Here is a 21,763-nt window from a genome sequence, read left to right as displayed (position 1 = left end):
CATGTATCACATAAGATATTGTGGCATTCCCTACTCATTGTGTTCAGTATAATGCTGGAGAAAAGTCTTAACATGCCCATAACCCACATTTGCACCCATGCAAATGTCTTCCCAGTACTGGAGTCAGCTGTGGCTGACTTGGCATAAGCCCAAAATTGTGAAAGTCCCTCCACAAAAAGGTTCAACTGGCACCTTCACTGTACAGTTTTGGGTGAATGCTGAATACTTTCCTCTTTACCCTGGCCTTTGACACCGGAGATGTGTGTTTTCAGTGCTGACCCTGTTCTTGTTCTTTCGATTTAATTTAACAGTTTTTAGTACTGAATTTTAAATTGTAACTCGCACTGGGACCTATTGGGCAGATAATAAATATGACAGTAACAATAATAACATTTATAATAATAACATGACAGTGCAAATGTTCCCTTGTTGAGGTAATGCTAACACTCTCAGAATTGCTTTTCCCCCCTTCCTGCCTTTGTCCAATACCATTTGTACTTTCTGTTTCTTCAAAGAAAATAAGGGGAAGGGAAGTATATTGTCCCACTTCATGCAATGCTACATAACCTGTTTGGAAAAACAGAGTCCCGTTACCTTGTGGGACCCAAGAATATGAGATCCTTGGCTTCGTTTACTTTCAATTCCAAGCTATTATTTTTTGAAATACTTTCAGGTTCTCCCAGAAGGACCCGGTTCATGATATAAACCACTTTTACCTCTCCTTTATTTCCAAGAAATCATTGTGTCAAGTTTCCAATAAGCAATAGGCAGCAGTGTTGAGAAGATTAAGCTCCTATATCGCTTCATTCATAACTTCCCCAAACAGCTCATTTATCAAAGGGCCGTGTCACAAATGACATGGGCATTCACTAAAATTAAACTTGTTTGGATTAAAATATATGACTTAACATTTAACTTCACTTAAAAGATATATGAGCGAGGTGCAGGGTTGTTGGTTTTTTTGTTTTTTAAACCGCAAGTTGTACTGAATTCTAGCAAAGAAGAACAAAATGTTTTCTTTTGTTTTGTTGCTTGGTGGTAGGACTGTTTTGTAAACAACCTGATGCCTTAGCCTTGGGGACCTTGCAGCTGCTCCATTCAGGTTCCCTGTAGACATTTTGACAAAGTGGGGATTGTTGAAGAAGGAAAGTAAACAAGAAAATAAGAGTATATTTGATCATCTCCTAACCTGTTTGAACACACACCAGTTGTTTTTAAGGGCTGATTCCCAGACATGCACTTAAAATCTGACTGGGGGCAGGGGGCAGGTTCCACCTGCTCCATGCAGAACAGTTGTTGTTTTGAACAGACTCTCAGAATTAACAAGCTGAATATTACCTACCGTGCGTGCATGCATCCTCAAATATGTAAATCAGAAAGTGTGATGGTGTCATCTTTTCCCCAATGATATGAAACTTTGATAATACCCTGTTTCCAATCCCTTTGAGGAAGGACTATCTAATTTGATTACTTTTGTTGTCCTTGCACTTGTTTTTATTTCAACATGTGCATATGTACGCTGATCCCCCTAGACTGCAAAATGTTTTTCAACTGGAGAGGCCTCATTTTACGCACATGTGGATAGCAGCAGTGCTATCCTAACATGTTGTTTACACATGTCCATGTTCATAATAATGTTCAAACAAACATTTCTTGTAGAGATGAGTATTTAAGAGCAGTAGAGCCTAAAATGTTTTAGCTTCACCTTTGATCACCACTTGATAACCCCTCTTTAATAAAATGCAGCAGCTGTCCTTGAGTCCATGGTCTATATGATAAAATATGTGGGCTCCATGTGCTTTCGGTTCTTTCCTTGGACATGGATTTTTGGGGAACAACTGTAAAATGGACATTAGAGTGACACTGAGTTGGGAGGGACTGCTGGATTGTCGAATCCCAACTTTTTTGTAAACAGCTTAGAGGCTTTATTGCAATCAAGCAGTACATAAATAGATTTTAAAAACTGCAACTGCCTGCCTTTAAAAATATGCTCGTTGAAAAGCAGCTTGCTGCGAGTCTTAAAAAAAGATTAGAAGCCTTGTTTGTGCCTCAACTACCCGCTGTTATTATTTAGATTTATTGGTCATTTTTGTTACCAGGGTTTCCAAGCGGCTTATATTTAAAAACATAAACATACATGTATTGTTGTCCTCTGTCCTCCAGTGTCTGAACTGTATGTAATTTGTAGTCATGGCTATCCTATACTCTGCCAGAAAGGTGCTTTTTAAAACAATGGTAAGATGAACGAACCTTTGTTCCTTCTTGCTAGCATGTTTGGTGATGTGGTTTTGTAAACACACTGTGAACATGTATTCATGGCTTCCTTTCATGTATACTGTTGTGTACTTACAAACAAGTACCTGCTTCGTCTTTTATGGTGTTTACTGCTGCAAACTTCAATGTGTATGTGAGCTTCCTTAAAATGAAAGAACATGGGTGCTGGGCCTTCTGCCCTCCAACTCTTCCATTCATTTCAATAACCAAACTCTTTTCCTTGCTGCAATTGTTAACATATAGGCCAAATTAGCTGCAAGCAAACATTTCCACTCACAGATAGGAAACTATCTGAATAGAGCTGCAACATTTAGTCAATTAAAAGTAGAGTAATGGATTTAAATGTTGCGAATTTTTGTTATAATAGCAGATTTTACAAAAAATTACTAAAAACAAATACAGTGGTGCCTCGCAAGACAAAATTAATTCGTTCCGCGAGTCTCTTCGTCTAGCGGTTTTTTCGTCTTGCGAAGCAACCCTATTAGCGGATTAGCGCTATTAGTGGCTAATAAAGGCTTAAGGGATTAGCGGATTAGCTGCTAAAAGGCTATTAGCGGTTTAGCGGCTTAGAAAAAGGGGGTGGGGAGCGAAAAAAAATCTCAAGACTCGCAAGACATTTTCGTCTTGCGAAGCAAGCCCATATGGAAATTCGTCCTGTGAAGCGCATCGAAAAACGGAAAACCCTTTCATCTAGCGGGTTTTCCCTCTTGCGAGGCATTCGTCGTGCAGGGCACCACTGTATTTTCAAGTCAGTTGCTTAGAAAAATGTGAGTGGCAGATCCAGCACGATCTTAGAGGAAACATTACTCCTTTCCTTTCTTATAGGAGGGAATTCTAAGATGGAGAACAAATCAGGAGAGGGCTGTTGCACTCATGTCCTATTTGTGGGCTTCTCATTGGTTGGGCTACTGTGGGAAACAGGACACCAGACTAGATAGGCCTTTGGCAGCAGAGCTCCCCTAATGGTCTTACCAATAGAGCCTGTAATATACCGGTATGTGCCGTATAAAAGCAAAGAATGAGAATGTGTTGAATATGACTTCAAACAATCCCCTCACACCGAAAACTGTGTGTTAAGGAGAAGGGGGCATGCATCCATCCAAGAAAAAAAGACTTTGGCAACCCCACCTGCCGTTTAACCCAGTGTGCTTTGACTATACACAATTTGGGATTAAGGCGTGATCCCCATAATGTAGCCCCTGTGTAAGTTGTGAGCTTACTGTAGTGGTAAATTTACTGTTTATCAAAGAAACATATTGAAACTAGAATACATTTTGATGAAGTTTTAGGCAATGGTTCTGTTTATAACAGCAAAAAAAATGACTGTTAGATAAAATTACATACTGCGACAATTTCCCCCCTTCCTTCATCGGTGATGCTTCTTGTAAAAGGAACCAATCCACCAAGCATTCTTCTGATCCAGAGTTTTTTCCTGTTACAGCATGCTGTGAATCACTTACCTGAGTGAATCTGGCTTCTGAATACGCTGGAAATGAAAAGGGGTCAATCCCTTCCAAAACTTCATCAGCCATGAATGAAAAGGCATAATAACCACAACTAAAACTGGTAAGTCAATAATGTAAATGTAAGTAGTCTCAGTAATTTAAAACTCAGTTCCTAAGAACTCACAGAGACGCTTAAAAATTAGCCCCAAACTTTCCCCCCTTCCACTTTTGTCATTAATAGTGTTTATTTTGTTAATCATCTCAAACATTGGTCTTCCATTAGCAGGTTGGGACCTCCTACTGGTTCCAAGCTCATCTAAGGTGGGTTGCAACAGCGGCACAACCTCATAATAATATATGGTAAAAAAGAGAGAAATTGAGGTGGCTCCCAGGTTGGAGAAGGTTGGAAACTACTGATCATCTAGAACATTGTTGGTATTATAACAGTGATAAAAAAGCTGGTGTAGTGTTATTGCTAAGAATGTGAGCTGTGAATCAAGTTCCTTTAAACCACATGACTGTAGATAAGTCATCTTCCTTGAATAGCCCCATGTGCAAACTAAACTACTTTATAGGTTTGTGAAGATTGCAGAGAATTCAAAGATCATGCTCAACCATGGTTTAACATGATGGGAACAATCTGCTGTTAGCCTTAGCCTTTCATTCCCGCTTTCTGCTGTTTGGCCATAAGTAAGAGTTTGGAAGCTTCCACTTTGAGTTAAACACAGCTTTCCATGTCTTCTGGTTCTAAAGCTTGTTATTGTTAACTATGATTACTTTAAACTAGCCAGCTGCTGAAATCATAATTTAAAGTTGGCTTCTTTTAAATAACCATAGTTAAAGTTAACCACAGTCCATTGGTCGGTACCACATGACAAATTGTGGTTAACCAAAGGAGGAAGAGGAAGCTTTCAAACTCTTCTTTGTGAGGACAGAAGAACCCAAGGGTCTCTACAGTTTGTTCGTATTGTGTTAACCCAAGGTTTAGCTTGCTATTTCAATGCAGCCAGTATATTGGAAACTCTTTGAACACTGAAAATGTGCTAAATAGATAATGAATGTAGTAATTGTGACAAAATATAGCCGCAACTCAGTAATTTATAGACGGTTCCCAGTACATTTCATTTTATTAAACTATTTAGAATAAAAATAGTTTCATAATGAAAGTTGATCATGTTTTTTGACATGTAAAGTCAGCACAGAAAGATCTAAGGCTTATTGGGAATCGGTTGATCAGCAGTGCTGTGGATGCCTCGCTTGTAATAGTAACTTAAAATGAATGTACAGTGGTACCTCGGGTTACATACAGTTCAGGTTAAATACGCTTCAGGTTACAGACTCCGCTAACCCAGAAATATTACCTCGGGTTAAGAACTTTGCTTCAGGATAAGAACAGAAATCCTGCAGCTGCTGCGCAGCGGTAGCAGGAGGCCCCATTAGCTAAAGTGGTGCTTCAGGTTAAGAACAGTTTCAGGTTAAGAACAGACCTCCGGAATGAATTAAGTACTTAACCCGAGGTACCACTGTATAGGAGCTTCAGTATCTTATACTTTGGGTCCCAAAATAGACAATACACACAGAATATTCATCATTTTAGTACACTTCTGTCCTACTGACAAAATGATGTCACTGACCATAGATTGATAGAATCAGGGGCGCCAGCAGGGGAGGGCCAGGGCCCCCCTGCTGAAATTTTCAAGAAGGGGGATGGGCCCCCTCAATATCTGGGGAGACATGCATATGCCATGTGTGCATACCGTTTGACATGATCAAGTCACTCAAACATATCCTGCTACTTCCACTTACAACTGCCTCTGTCCCCCTCAGTAGGGAGTCACCTACCACCACCATATCTCTCTTCCTTCTCTGGGGAGTGGCAGGAATTGTTCTGTAGAATTACTTTGTTGTAGTTACTTTTGCTCCATAATCTGCCTGGTGCAGATATAATACTCCCTGATCACCTCGCCATGGCTAAACTATCAGGAAAACTCCAGCAGCTCATACGTTCCTTATTTCATTTTGCAAACATGCTGGTGATTAGTCGTGTGTGATTGGTACTGCCAGACCTCTGAATTACTAGCTTAGGTCTAAAGCAATTCCATCATTCATATTATAATTATTTTGGCCTACCTTTTTATTTATCAAATATTTTGCACTGGAAGAAATACAATTATTCTTTAGTCAGAAGAATGAAAATTGAGCTCAGTTTTTGGTTTTTAGATTAAACAGAAAAGAAAGGATTTTGCTTAAAGTATATGGAATTCCCCCCCCCCCCAACTTCCTTTTAAATAATAACTTTGCATTGCTGGCATGTAATCAATAACCCTCTTTGCCTATTATAAATCCACTTTCATTCAAAAATAAAATTAACACATATTTTAAAGGGGCTGTGCTTTTATTTTCCAGGAGTCACCCTGCCATTAAACACGGATTATCATAACTTCATGTTTTACTGGCTGACACAGTAAACAGTTTAATAGATCGATTTCGCTAAGTTCACATGCAAGTATGTTTACGTGGAAGTTATACATAAATCCCAAGTGTTTATACTTAAATCTTTATTTGTTAAACCATCATATTGAGAAATAAAAGTATGCAGCTTTGCAATCCACTATATACACCTAGATTCAGTGAGAGGGATTTTTATGTATTCTCCTCAGATCTCAAAAAATATATCAGCATTGTTCATTTGTTTAGCAGCATAAAGGGGAATCTTGCTGTGCAAGAATATCTCTTAAGACTGGGCTGGTGCTAAGGACCCCCCCCCCCCGCTCCATTTTAATGTAGTTGCACACAATTTTTTAAACATGAAGATGGCAAAAGCTTTCCCTGTGTTTGTAAACATTCGCTTAATAACCCAAAATAATAGGAAAGCTCCACAGTTTTATCCTGCAGAACATCAGAAGAGGCCTGGGTGTTACTCTGATACAAACGTGGTGTGATGAAAATCTGAATGGTGCATTGGGCTTCCCCACTCCTTGCTCCATTTTGGTGTCCTTTGGCAAATAGACAGAGTTACTTATTTTGTGTCAAAACTATTGGCTCTTTGCTTAATATTCTTATGATTTAACTTATATGCGACTATCTCTACAAACAGAGAATGTGTCTTAAAATGGCGTCAAAAGCAAGGATGTAGATCCTTAGTTCTGGCTCCAGAATGCAAACTCTGATCCCTTTGATGCCAGTATTGGATGGCAGGCAATGGCCTGCTATAACTTTGTCCTGCACTTTGACAGCAATCCAAGCAAACTTCGTTCTATCTTCTTTTTCCTCTTCTTCATGAAACTTTTTCAGGAGGGGGGTGGAATGCAATTTAAGCAATTTAATATATACTGCCTAATGTGTTTTATAAGCCTTGTGTGCTCAGTCCTAGCTATTTTGGTTTCCCTCCTAACACAATGAACCAAATATTGGGGGGAAATGCCGCTCTTTGCTGCCATCATAAAGGACGGCTAGATTTCATAAACAGTTATGGATGTTGGCAGGTGCCTATCATACTGTATAACATCCTGTACAGCACATGAAGACGGTGTCAACTTACATTTTATCTCTGAAGTAGTTTCAAAGCATTTATTTGCTTTCTCTTGAGTCCTTAACCTAATTCAAGTAACATAATTGGCTGAATATTTTTCCACATAACTAATTGGCTAGTTGCCAGTGTGGAAACCATTGTCTGACTTGATGATGATCAGAAATTAACATGACATTTGCGTGGTGGTAATGGAATATATTAGTAATGTAATTCTCGACTGTAAAAAAGAGTCCATCATTTCCCCTAACCTATGATCAGCAGGATGGGCTGAAAGAATGATGAAACGTTCCCAGCAGGCAGATCCCAACACTGGCTAGCCAATCTCTGTGTCAAATTTTGTTTTAAATTCTTCAGACAAAGCTGTAATGCTTACCAATTAATTACCACAAATGTCAATTAAAAATCTACCAAATAATGCAGTAAGATTAAAATTCAATTAAAAGAATTACATTTAACAAGGGGGGATATAACATTATTTTAATGAATTCTGCTGAAGGTGACAGATTATATAGATATGTTTGTGCGCTGTAGGTGGATTAGGATTCACTGGGCAGTGTGAACTCCGTAACTTCATACACATATTAATTGTGAGAATTATTTCCACCACAGTCATATCCTTAAGGAGTTGAGAGCCTCAAAATATCACATGCCACAAAGCTAAGGAGACCTTTTGTATTGTTCCAATAATGCTTTGTCACATGTAGAAAGGCATTTTGTATCTTTGTTTTGTTTCTCTATAGCCTTCTCCCAACAAATACATTTACAGTATTTTTCAGTAGTTGCATCTGTGAAATTGACTTCGTCAGTTGGGGCGGCGGGAACTCTTCTCATTAACAGTTGTCCTATCTCCCATTTCACTCACCCTTCATTCATCTCCCAAAGTAACCAATTATTTTCCATTTGTTCTGCATTGCTCCTAATGGGATTGTACTATACCAAGGGCAGGCAAAATAAGGACTACGAGTCATATCTCTGCCAGATGACTTTTTTTTTACCAGGTTGCAAGAGAAAAAAAAGCTTTGATGGGCTTGCCACAGTTTGCCAATCTTGTGTTGTCTCCCATGATTTTTTTATTTAACTGAAGTAACCTTGCTAAAAACAAGCATGGATCCAGGTATACCTTGCAGGTGTCCAGGTTCAGATAGGGGGTCACCTGTATACAAGGCTTACAGCCCAATCCTCACAACACCAGCAAATAAGTGCTGTGGCTGGGATCCAGCAGCCACTTGGGCCAGTATGCCGAACTAAGTCACTGCCTTGTGTGCAAGTTATAATAAGAGGCAACATGGAGCTGAGGCATAAGGTGACTCTGCATTGTGGAAGTGATGCAGAAACAAGTATAGATGTGATGGTTATCTGTGCGCCACCTTCTAGTGGCATTGTAGTTACTGTACCTTCCTCAGCACAAAGTGTTAAATATGTAATTTCAAGGTTGAAATGGTATTGGGTTGCACTGCACAGTTGGACGAACTCACCCCTGTTTCCTCGCATAGGATGCTCGAGTCCTGATGCATGCTGAACCCTGTGACATGCATATGGAACTCCTGCCCCATGACCAGTGCTTTCTCTGCCGATTTCTCTGCACACGCATCTCCTGGAGCATGTATGATACTATTTCCAACTATTCATTCAGTAAAGAAGCCTGCTTGGCTGGCAGTCCTGAGTGTACACTTCTGGATTGGAACGCTAATGCATACCCTCCCCAGGAATCACTTTATGTAAGACTATTGCTGTGCTGTTACAAAAGAGCAATATTTGCATTTGGATGTAACAGAGAGCTAATTTTAAACGGTACTTTAATGGAATGGTTTTGTAAAGCATTTTTCATGCTTTCTGCAGATGGTTGTCTGCAGCAGGTAGCAGGGTGGATAGAATATTTTTAAGTGCATTGTTTGCTGAATACAGTGAGCAAAAGTTTCTTGAGCTGAAAGCAAAATGTTCTCAACAGGTTCTGCAGTTTTAGATGTGCACAAGTTCTCTTTAGAGAGAAAAAAGGGGCGTTACAGGTCTGCAACAGATAACGGCTCTGAATTTCCACACAGCGCAGAGCGTTTTAAGAAGAAACACGTCTGCTTATTTGTACATTTACCATCTCTTTATCAAACATGGTTGGTTTTCACACTGCTGTATCTGAAAAGGTGCAGAAGGAGAAGCAGGGGAGCATCTGCTTATTGCTACCAACAGGTAGTTCTACAGCACATTTCGCTTTTTGTCAAGTGCTGGTAGAATTAAACTTCTAGGAGTCAACTGTTCCGCTTTCTGTACCTGATTGCTGAAGACTGCTTCTTCATACCAACAGTCAGTAAAGCAAGAGAAGGAGAGAGGCTGAACTTTTACAGAAGGCACTGAATGGCAAGGAACATGAGAATAAAAAGAAGTACCCACTTGTTAAATAAGTTATAAAGCTAGCTTCATTCTGTTTTGCTCAGGGAATTTACATTTTTCTTCTCCATTTGAGCAGCCACGACTGTCCTCAGGAACAATGGTGCAACCAGGACTGGGCCTTGGAGTTGAAGTGTAGGGCCTGTAAATAACCATCAGGATGTTGAGGGCAGTAGCAAAGAGGCGCCATCTCAGTGCATGGGCATGCGGAAGCCCACCAGGGCTGACTCTAGCTGCCGCAGCAGCCTTTCTCTCCCCTACTCCCCAGTATTCAGGGCTATTTCCCCCCAGCGAGACTTAGCTCCAGCACCTCTCAGTCTATATGAATTGCCCCTCAAGAGCTCCAGTCCCTGTGGAAGGCTGTGCCTTTTGGAAGCTAAGCCTGTTTCAAAAAAAGTGCCAAAAAATGAGAAAGCAGTTTTCCAGGAGTCTTGAGTTTTTACCTCAAGCTTGTTTTGTGGATTTGATCCTTTTGGAAAACTGCTGTTCTGAAGCACTGGCGGAGGAAGGGGGGGGAGCGCACCGCCCCCGGCAGCGCAACCCCAGTGGGGTGCCATCGCTGCTGCCCTCCATCCACTCTGGGCGCCACACCCCCTCAGGCGGTGCACCACACTCCTAGGACACGCGCCAGCCCCGCTCCCGCCTGCTCTCCGCCCCCTGGTGCCAGAGCATGAAGCTCCGCCACTGTTCTGAAGGCGAGCTGGTTTCAGAGGGTTATAATTTCTGCCAGTCCCAGATAACATGTTTTAGTAATGCTCATTTTGTCCATTTACTCTGAACAGTGGCTCGCAGCCAAATTTAGTGCCATTGAAATAACTGGGAACCAATCGCCTTAACCCATAGCATTGTTGCTTAACCGGGTGGTAGAGTGGGCTTTTAGAAAGATATTTTCCAAATTAAGAAAAGGAGAACTCAATTTCTGGCTGTTTTATATAGGCTGCTTTTGGGCTTTCAGTACTCAGAACTGCCCTTTTTAATCCAAGTTATATGCTCTCAGAAGTAGGTCTTGAAGAGCTTTGTAACCAGGAAAGCATGGGTCATAAATGTGTAATGTTCATACAGGGCCACATTCATTGAATCAATGCATAGGTTTCCACTGCTACCCTCCATTAATACTCCCTTCCTACAAAGCCCCTAAGAATTACTTAAAATCTCAATGCATGAGGAAATAGTTAGCTGTGGACTATTTGCCAGCAAAATCTCCTTTGTGAATTCTGACTCTAATGTCCTGGATGTTCTTTGCACAGGAACATTAAATGGTCTTCAAACAGATGAGAGGGTTTTTAAACTGTCCAGCAGTCATAGGCACTTGCCATATAGCATTCAAGTATAAATGTCTCATCAGTGCTACTTCTGAAGCCAGATATTCTACAAATTTGCGATCTGATGTTTCATAAGCTGAGAATATGGGCCCATGCTTTGAATTAGAAGGTGATAACCTTTTCCACAAGATTTCAACATACCCTTGCCTTTTTGGCATCCATTCCAGATTCGCAAAGTCAATCCTCTTTTAAAAGGGGCACTTAGATCATTAGTGCATCACAGCAACGGAGACAGCTGCAGAGGCCTGGTGATATTTGACTCAACTGGGGGTGGGTGTGCTGGAACCAGGTGGATCTTGCTTGTGGATTTTGGTGAGTATTTTTTTTTAATGCAGAGTTTGTTGTACTTCTTTGCAGATTTTATTCGATTTTGGTAGCGGTCCTCGTTGTATGTCTTATGGGTGCGATCTAACATTGCACCAGTGGATGCAATGGAATTCTCCTTCCTCCCCTCTTCACTGCAGTCCCCCATGTCCCTAAATGTGTTTTAGAGGATTCCCCAAGCCTCCAGAGCAACTTGTGGGGGTACAGTGTGGGGCTGTAGGGGGTATGGGTGGCAGGGGAATTCACATTTGACCAAGCGGAAATCCATTGTGTAAGTGGAACACCTCAATTGAACATCACCTTATAATTCCACTTTTAGGTTTTCAAACTGGTTCCTTATTTTATTTGTTGGATTTCTTCAGACACTTGACATTGTTCAGTGAGTTAAAGATATTTTCTTTCTTTAGAGTTTTGTCTTTAAATGTAACATTTCCCAGTTTTGTATGTTAGACAGAACTGACCCCCCCCCCCAGTATATCGTGTTGTCGTTGTTTGTTCTTACAGGTTTTTTTAAAAAAACATTTCTTTTAAATTATGTCACTGAAGTATACAAGAGCTGACATGTGCAAATATGTAGTTAGACAACTGCAAAAGTATATTATTTGCTGATCGACCATAATGGTTCCACAGAAGCCATTATACTCAATCATATCATGTCAATCTGTGGTAGTTATTATGATGGTAATGCAAATATGCATTCTTTTTTTCTTTTCTTTTCTTATAAAAGGGGAAAGAAACCATTATTGTACATATGCAATAGCTGCTGATAATCATCAGTATTGTTGTCTTCCTTGCAGTAATAAAAGAACTTTGACTATGCTATAGTAAAGACTGTAATGCCATTAGTAACTACCACTGCTGCCACCGTTACTACTAATGTGTAATCTGAAAAAGTGAAAACCAAGTTTGAGTTCTCTGTGGAGCTAATCTTATTACTGATTTGGTGGGCAGCTGTTTAGTCTGAGCAGCAAATTTCCTACAAACTGAGTTATATCCCTTCTGAGCTAGATCCTTTCACAGACTGAAGGTTGGTAGGTCTGAGCTTCCATCATGGCTGGGTTGGTATGTTGGATCTGAACATTTTTACAAACTGCAAGTTAATCTGGGCTTTATTTTAGCCCACCTGAATTAGTCAAGTGTTAGGTTAAGGTTGTATCTCAGATGGTTGGGCTGTGTGTTGACTGTCTAAAGCAGGGGTCAGCAACCTTTTTCAGACGAGGGCTGGTCCACCATCCCTCAGACCATGTGGTGGGCTGGACTATATTTTGAAAAAAAAAAAATATGAACGAATTCCTGTGCCCCACAAATAACCCAGAGATGCATTTTAAATAAAAGGACACATTCTACTCATGTGAAAACACGCTGATTCCTGGACCATCTGCAGGCCGGATTGAGAAGGTGATTGGGCCTCATCCGGCCCACGGGCCTTAGGTTGCCTACCCCTGCTCTAAAGCATACTGTTGTAAGTTAGGTCTTGGCTTTACCCTGTCTAAGCTGGACAGATTCTGACACTTTGTTGCAATACAGGGATTCTGCTCAATTGCTTGATTCAAATGAAAGAAAACAACAACACAGGGCTACAGTACACTACAATACAAAATGTGGTACCAGGAGAGGCAATAAAGGGGAAAAAATAAGGTATATAATTTAAAAGAAAATAAGTGAAGTATTTTGGTTGAGATTCAAGTATTTTAATAAGCAATTTGCTGTAATTAAGTAAGGATGAAATGGACAGAATGATATAGAGATTTGTTGTCCATTGTGAGATAAAGTTTTTTTTAAAAGCCTTTAGTACTAGAAATCAGAGAGGAACACATGCTAGCTGAGAGCACTATACAGAAAGTTTCACATAGACAAGAAATCTAAGGTGGAATCTACAAATATCTAATAAATGCTGTGAAAATGCTTTTTTAAAAAAATGTTTTGAAAAATATTTTGAATTTGCTATAGCTCAACATCTAGTTTCACATTTTTTAAAAAATAATTTTTATTAACCGACCAATCAAATCAAATCAAATCAAATCACATCACATAAATTCCGAATCACAAAGCCGAATTTTAAATTTTTGTTGGGGGGACCCATATTTCAAGTTCCGAAGGGGGATTCCGATCATCTTCTTGCTGCTGCGTTAATATCCACAAATCTGTCCAAATAATGTTCATAATTCTATCCAGTCTTATCTTCCTGTTTCCACATCTCTTCTTGTTCGTATATTTTTCTTTTTTTCTTTATGATCTCTTCTGATAATCTCCTTAAGCAGGTAAACACCAATTATAATCTTGTGTGAATTTTTCCGTTCGTCCAATCATCATATCAAGATGGTTTCCATATATCATCACTTTCATAAATAACAGCACTCTTTCCATCATTAATCTCACAAATCTGTCGCTCTTTAGTCCCTCTGAGGAGGCTCACCCACAATATAAAAACAACTCTGTTCCTCCTCCCAGACTTAAGTCTTCTGACAGAACTTGCCAAAATGGCAACGGTATTTTTTGCTGCGTCATTCCAAAGCTCTTATGCTTTTCACGATCTTCTTAAAACATGCTTTGGTTAGAAAATTATCTCCACACAGTCTTAAATCCACAGCTTAAGTCATTGAAACTGCATTTCTGACTTGTGACTTGGGGGGGGGGGATTCTTGGTTAATCACATAGAGAAAAGAAAGGAAAGTTTTTTCCCCTCCCCATCCAGTCCCGTTGCCGAACATACCGAGCCTTGGTGTGTCTTCTCATGATTTATTCTTGTTCCTCCGACCCGTCTTGTTTATCAGAGATCTCTTCAGTTAGCAGTCTTTACTCCCTCCTCTTCCTAGAAATATGTGCATTAGCTTCCTCCTAATTGTTTCTTTTGAAGTTGCTGCAGCTAGAGGCGTGAATCAGAGACAGCGTCCAGGAGCGCCGAGATCCACACAAGGGCTTTCTGCCTAGTGCCCCCACCCCCACAAATTCGGGGGTGGTATAGGGCACAGCAGGCAAGGGCAGTCTCCCCCCCCCACGCTTGGGGGGGCAGGGAGGCTGTTTACTCCCATCACAGCCTCTTAATTACCTCGTGTGGGTCGGAGAGATGTTATTGTCAGCCATTTTCCGATGCGCCCCTAGTGGCCCCCGCCATCTAGTTTCACATTTTATGGTTTTTACTCAGGGATTATAGATTTTGGTTTTGTCTGTGGTTTGATTAAATAAAACAAAATTGAAAAGTAAATTGAGTTTAGTTCCCATTGACATTGACAAGATATCACTTAGCTTTGACTTAATTTTCACATTGATTTAAATAGGATCTAAATAGGACTAGGGTACTGTGGACCCAGTCCTTTGATTTGGGTCCTAAGAACAATGGGGCTCTCTCACCTCCTTCCCGCTGCGCTCCTTGGACACTTAAAAGGCCACTCCTGAAAAACAGGGGAACCTCTGGAATAGTATTCACAGTAGCATAGGGGACTGCATCTGTGGGGATGGGAACTGGCAGAAATCTCCCCTAATCAGAAGTGCATTCCACTCAAGCAAGTTTTCCATTGGATTAATAATTATAGTACTGTGTTGACGCAAAGGAGATTGGAATATTTTACTATAATCATCAATGTTTTTCTTTTGAAACATTGTGAATTTAAAGTTTGTTCCTCAAAGATACAAAATGACCAGAAATCTGCAAAACAGTTGGCTTCCTTTTTTCTTTTCTTTTTTGGTCTCTCTCATCCTGAGTTTTAGATGCATGGCTATATGTTTGTGGTGGAAACTGAATCTTACATTTGTGGAAGGAACAGGCAAAGTCAACTCTTTGTCTTCCTTCTCTTATTAGAATCTGAATGACTTTCAGTGCTGCAATTAAGGTCTTTTTTGAGGTAGCTGTTTAAATATTTATTAGCATTGGAGTATTGGGTTTTCTAAATAACTCTTAAGGCATTTGCATGCACACACACAAAACTGTTGACAATTCTGTAGTGGAATAGACTAATTCATTTTTATTTATTTTTTTGGGACTCAGTCAAGTGTGATTGGCTTAGTTACTGAGGAATTTATTTTAGGGAAAAGTCAGTGTCAACTGAAAAATGGTTCCATTCTGAAAAGACAAAAATTCCCTTACTTGTGAAAATGTGTCTTGGCAGCCAATTTGACTTCTGATACAAGATTTAACACTTCTCTTGAAACATGAATATTTGCCATGGCAACAGCAACATTGTGCACCACATGTTGAAGATTTGTTTTCTGTGCTCCCTGGTTAGCGTTGGTAGCATGGACTTTTGGTAACTGCCCCTTGCACAGTTACTTAATCTACCTCTGCTCAAGAGTCGATGCCTTGTCCTGCAGATGTCAGTTTTTAGACTGCAGAAGAATGCAGTGCATTTAAAAAAACGGATGCATTACCGATATCTGTGGCTAGTAGGCTATTTTGTGCCTGTTGCGTTTGAACAACTTCAGCAGAGGGCCTGGTTTACACGCTTGCCCTCTAAATGTCGATGGCAGAAGACCTCGACCTCCGGGCTGAGAGGTAACATGCCTCTGACTACCTGTGCTGAAGAACAATGGCAGAAGAGAACTATTCCACACATGTCCTGCTTGAAGCATCTGGTCGGCCACTATAAGAAATAGGATGCTGGACTAGAAAAGCCATCGGTAGGGTACTTATTCTATTACAGTGGTACCTCAGGTTACATACGCTTCAGGTTACATACGCTTCAGGTTAAAGACTCTGTTAACCGAGAAATAGTGCTTCAGGTTAAGAACTTTGCTTCAGGATGTGAACAGAAATTGTTCTCCGGCGGCGCAGCGGCAGCAGAAGGCCCCATTAGCTAAAGTGGTGCTTCAGGTTAAGAACAGTTTCAGGTTAAGTACGGACCTCTGGAACGAATTAAGTACTTAACCCAAGGTACCACTGTATTATATTCCCCAAAACATTGATAATAAAAAGCTCAGAATGCAACCTTTTCAGAAATATGAGTTGTGTAGCAGGTTTTCTCTTTTGGAGACCTTTTATGCCAAGTCTTCATTCTTATTTTCAAGCTCCAAAGGAATTCAAAGAGGAGCTGAAAGGAACAGGGCTGTGCTGTCTGGGGCTGATGGGAGTCGTAGTTCAAAACATCTGGAGGGCAGCAGCTTAGCAAAGAATGATCTAAGCTCTTTCTGATCTTATCTAAACCATCTGATGAATAGTTTCACTTCACTCCCAGCAGTGCATCTACCTAGATTAGACCAAATCTGCATATGATAGTCCTCACTTTACAGAAAAGTAACCTATAATTCACCTGCTCCTAATCTGTGTGTGTGTGTGAGAGAGAGAGAGAGAGAGAAATTGTGACACAGTGGTGACAATAGAACACTCAGGTAATTTAAAGTTATAATAGTAACCAGTGATAGTAGAATCTGGTTACTGTTATAATTGGTATATAATTTTTACACAAATACTTTATATTTTGGCTGTGGAATTTTCCAGGTTTTCAGTTTTAAACAGAGTGTGGACTTCTCAAAAGTGGTATTCTTGTTTCCATTTTGCAGTAACATGAATGCTGGATTTTATTCTGTTGAAATACTATCTATTTAAATTCATTTTAACCTATCTATGTATTAAATTGAATATCCTATTGAGATTTCAATTATGCATGAATATGGTACACTTGTTTGTTACTAAGGTGACTAATGTGTCAAGGTTATGTTGATGCTGTACCATTAAAAATGAAATAATAATACAAAAAAGATGTTGACAAGCTGGAACGTGTGCAGAGGAAGGCAACCAAGATGTTCAGGGGTCTGGAAACTAAGCCTTATGAGGAGCGCTTGAAGGAGCTGAGTATATTTAGCCTGGAAAAGAGGAGACTGAGAGGAGATAAGATAGCCATCTTCAAATAACTGAAGAGCTGTCGCATGGAAGAAGGAGCATGCTTGTTTTCTCTTGCTTTGGAGGGTAGGACTCGTACCAATGGCTTCAAGTGGCAAGAAAGGAGATTTCGACTGAACATTCAGAAAAACTTTTTGACAGTAAGCTGTTCAGCCGTGGAACAGACTCCCACGAGAGGTGGTGGACTCTCCCTCCTTGGAGATTTTTAAACAGAGGTGGGCTGGCCATCTGTCATGGATACTTTAGCTGAGATTCCTGCATTGCAGGGGTTAGACTAGATGACCCTTGGAGGCCCTTCCAACTCTAAGACTCTATGATTCCTTGAAAAAGAAAGAATGTAATGCTGGCTAAAATCATTACATCCTATAGAATAAATAAAGTTTGGACAGCATCCTTCAGCTCAGATGTACTTCTGTGAAATTATCTGTTTCATAGCTTAAATCTAATGTTTTTGCATTGCACTGCAAATGTATCACTGGGAGGCTATTTTAAGATATATTTATTAAGGGAGTAGGTTCAGTTAGACAAGTCATTGCGGCCCACATTTTCTTCTTTGGCTTTTCCTTTTATGTTGTTTCAGTTGATTATTGAATGCAAGTTTCTAACTTTTACTGGGGTTTATTAGACCCATATGTTTTATTGAGGCCAATAGTACAGAAAGTGATTTTAATAATTGTAAATATGAACATATCAATGGCTTGTGAGCTGATCTGTATATCAGAAAAAAAATAGCCTTCTTGCACCACTTTAGAAGGCTGAAAGAAGATCACTTGTCTAAACGTTCTTCTTAGTTAAACTCAGCTCCTTGTACATAGAAAACTTGATTCATTGGGGAAGATTGGCTAGCATTCTTTTCCACGTCATATTAACTTTACTCAGACGTAGGGGAACATTTAATCATGCAATCCTCTTCCTATATTCTTCAGTTGTACAGTCCCAGCAGAGGTCTGCCTCATGTTAAAAAACAAGGCCGGCCCTCCACTAGAACTTCATCTTAGTCTCACAGAATCAAGTGAAAAGAGAAAACTGAATAGCTTGACATATAACTCTTCCTAGTAATAATAATGTTCAGCACTGCTGAAGATTTAGAGCAGGTTTGATGGCCACTAGCAATTAAGTTGTGTATGGTTGCGAACTCCTTTACTGACAGAGCTCCCCTCACCTACATTACAGAGAAATAAATAGAATACTAAGCTATCAATGAGCAGTAATGCCACAACTGTTGTGTTTGTGTCCCTGTCATGCAGCCATTAAAAGGCACAGGAAGCTGTTTCCTACCTTTATGGGAACTTTGATGTTGGGCTGGTGAACTGTCCTCTTACATTGTCTGCATGAAGCAGATATTGTTGGTGGAAAGGTGCTCTGATAGAAAATTTTAGCAGAATAATTTCAGATAAAGCAATTAACCTTTTCCATTAAGCTAAGTAAGGAAGAGGATTATTGTGAGTGGGGAGGAGGCTGGAAGGCATTTTATTAAGTTCTTATCCCCACATTTTTTAAAAAGTAAGTTCACATATTTCATGTCATTCTGGACACTTGGCCCGTTTTTGCAAATCCACTTCATTGAACAACCAAGCCATGGTAATTTGTGCTGTTATAACATCTGCATTGGCTACTGTCGCACATGTGGACATGCTTTTGAAGCAGTCCTGTATTTAAGCTCTCACTCATCTGTTAGCAATGGACAACAAGAAATTCCATGCAGGTGAGGTCATGCAAGAGAGGAAGCAGGCTGGTGGAAGATGGACCAAACTCTCCGCTTGGTTTCTGTGCTTCTGTTTCTCCCTTTGGCGCCAATGAGAATTCCTGCCCGCCCGCTCCCACCTCATAGCTGTTTGGATGTGTGCATGATTATCCTGATCATGGCTGCAAATGCTCCAGTTCCCACATGCTGTGTGCCCAGTAACTATTGGGGAAATCCTTTCTATAATTGATTCAAGAGAACACACTGGATGTAGTTGCACACTAAACAGTAAGCATAACATGTGGTTTGGCCCTCCATCAATAGGCAGGACAGAATGTTTAAATAAATAAGCAAGTAAAATGAAAGCTCTTTTTTAATTTGAGATGTAGTCATTAGTCTAAAAATGTAATTCAAGATTTAACATTTGAGTGATGTGCTGATCTCGTTACATTTCTGCCCTTGAAAATACAGTGGCTGTCAATGATAATGGCTGATATTAAACTACATTTTGAACTCCCTTCCATTTTTTATCCAGACACCATCTCTATTATGGTAAAATATGGTAGACTTCATCATAAGCTTTACAGAAATCAGGATACATTATGTCCACAGCATTCCTGTGATGCACTAATCTTGTAACACTATCAAAGAAGATAAGAGATCCGTCAGTTATAAGAAACCCATTCTTTAGTACCATTGGCTGCAACTCATCAGGCCTGGATGTTTGAATTCATTTAAAGTAGCTAGGTGTTCTCTTACCACCTCTTTTCATATCATGGGCTGCAGCTCCCTCCTTGCATAATTTATTCTGTTATCACCAGGTTGGGCATCACTTTCCTTTTGGATGAAGACCTAGGCAAAGTACGTGTTGAGCAATTCCACCTTTTCTCTGTCACCCAATAGCATTTCTCCTTGCTTGCTCTTTCTCTTGCTGTGAACTTATCCAAAGAAACCTTCTAAAATTAATTTTAACTTCTCTTGAAAGCCTGAGCTCATTCTGTGCTTTGGTCTGCCTGACCTTCTCCCTGCAACTGTTGGTTACTTGTGTATAATCCTCCTTTGTAATTTCCCCTTTCCTTCATTTCTTATACATGACTATCTTAAATCGCAGATCGTCTGTAAGCTTATGCAGACACTGGTTTCTTTAGGTGCTTCCTATAGTCTTGGCTTTCCCCAAAGAATCCTGGATACTGCCATTTGTTAGTGGTGCTGAGAGTTGTTAGGCCCCTATTTCCTTCCCAAAGCTAAAATTGTGTGGGCAGAGGCTTGTATTATATCATTCATTTTATATACTGTGGGAGATTGAATTGCCATAGGGATGGATGAGATTTGGATTCCAAACTTACGGGAAGAATAAGGAATCTGGAATATATAATTTTTAATAAAGACTGGGGGAAATTATTGAATATTTGAAAATATATTGTAAGCAACATAAAACATTAGCAGAGTTAATGTAAAACGAGCAGTAAAGATAACAAGGAAATTTTAGAGAAAATAAATAAATAAGGAATTAATCTGGATATGCAGTAATAAATATAAAATGAAATGAACCACAGATTGGGGGGGAGTCGATTTGAAGTTATTTTCGGTTTTGTTAACTTGTATGATTTATTGTAAAATGGGAAAATAATAAATAAACTTACTAATAAAAGTAATAAAAAAGATAGATGGATTCCAGAGCATTTATATACTACAACTTCTGTGTAAGTGATGAAGTGGTGAATTCAGGCTCACATTTTTTTGTGAATAACCAAATCCCAAATGCTTCCCATATTCTTCAATTTGCTTTTAGTCTGTAATGGACATCTTTTTATTTCCCACAAATGACATGTTCTCTTTGATCATTACTTTAAAATACAGCTAATATGAAATAAGAAGGGTAGGGGTCCCCCCCCCCCATTTTTTGGTTTGCAGCACAAGGTACTGCTTAGTGTCACATCCCAATCTCATCCCCAGACAAGTGGTTTGTCCAAAGTTACAACACCTCCCACGACGAGAAAAAAGGAGCCCAAAAGCAACGAAGCACACAATTACATGATGAAAAACAATAAAATGTACCTTCTAACACATACCTCCAGTGATTGTATGACTTTATTATAAAAATTAAATGTAATTGCATTTCCAGGCCCTGCATGAAAAACACCTTACAGAGAAAAGTCTTTGTTTAACTTCAGATTTCCAAAAGGAGCAGCTCACTTGCTGCATAGCTGCCATATCTTAAATGGGATTTGAGAAGTTTCAGTCAGAATAATTGAAAGCCACGGCTCTGAAACATATGAAATAAGTTATTGGAGATGTCTTGAACTTGTACCTAACAAAGCATACTGGGCAAAGCATGGTTGTGGACACATGAAAAGAGAGGCAATGCAGAAGGAGATAGCTTTAGGCAGGGGGCGCAGCTGTGGATCTTACTATGTGCGCTGTGACAGGAAGCAGGTGCTTCAATGCCCCACACTTATTCTTGTTGTCCAGGTGGGATTTTTTTTTTTGAGCTCCCTCCCCATCTTCAGTGGTGAGATGTGAAAGTTACCTATGAATCAGAACCTATTCATTTCATAAGTGATGAGGGTGGGAAGAGAATCAGGGTGAGTTCTCCTTTTGACATGATAAAACAGTGTGGCAAGCAGCTAAGTTCCTTGTGATACCTGTTGTCCGTGCATCTAGTAAAGCCTGAAGCTTATTTGAATGAAGAGATAAGCTTGTAAGAGCAGTGGGCTGAAAATGTCCACTACTACATTTGTTGGCAGTGGTTTGATTTAGGTTTGATGAGGCCCTAATCTACTGAAGGTAATGGGGCCTTTTATATGTCCATCTGTCTTTTGGCAACAACAAATTGTTGCTGTTTTTTGTGTTGAAGAGTCAGACACGACTAAACAACAACAACAACAAAATAGGTATCTAAAGCCATTTGCACATGTTGCAATCCACGCAGAATGTAGGAACCCTATATATAGAAATGAGCAAACC

At 39.8% G+C, this 21,763-nt stretch overlaps 1 protein-coding gene across 27 annotated transcripts in view; it reads left to right on the top strand.

The window, feature by feature from the left end:
- Positions 1 to 21,763, top strand: part of FOXP1 (forkhead box P1) — a 521,641-nt gene that overhangs the window by 69,823 nt on the left and 430,055 nt on the right. For all 27 annotated transcript variants that reach the window (XR_014507549.1, XR_014507550.1, XM_083425259.1 and 24 more), the window contains one exon: positions 3,716 to 3,840. The gene's annotated coding sequence lies outside the window, so the exon portion shown is untranslated. The remainder of the gene's footprint in view (positions 1 to 3,715; positions 3,841 to 21,763) is intronic.

This window comes from Podarcis tiliguerta (assembly GCF_965153285.1).
Source record: "Podarcis tiliguerta genome assembly, chromosome: 2".
NCBI lineage: Eukaryota > Metazoa > Chordata > Lepidosauria > Squamata > Lacertidae > Podarcis > Podarcis tiliguerta.
Note: the sequence above shows the minus strand (reverse complement) of the source record. Positions and strands in the feature narration are given on the sequence as shown.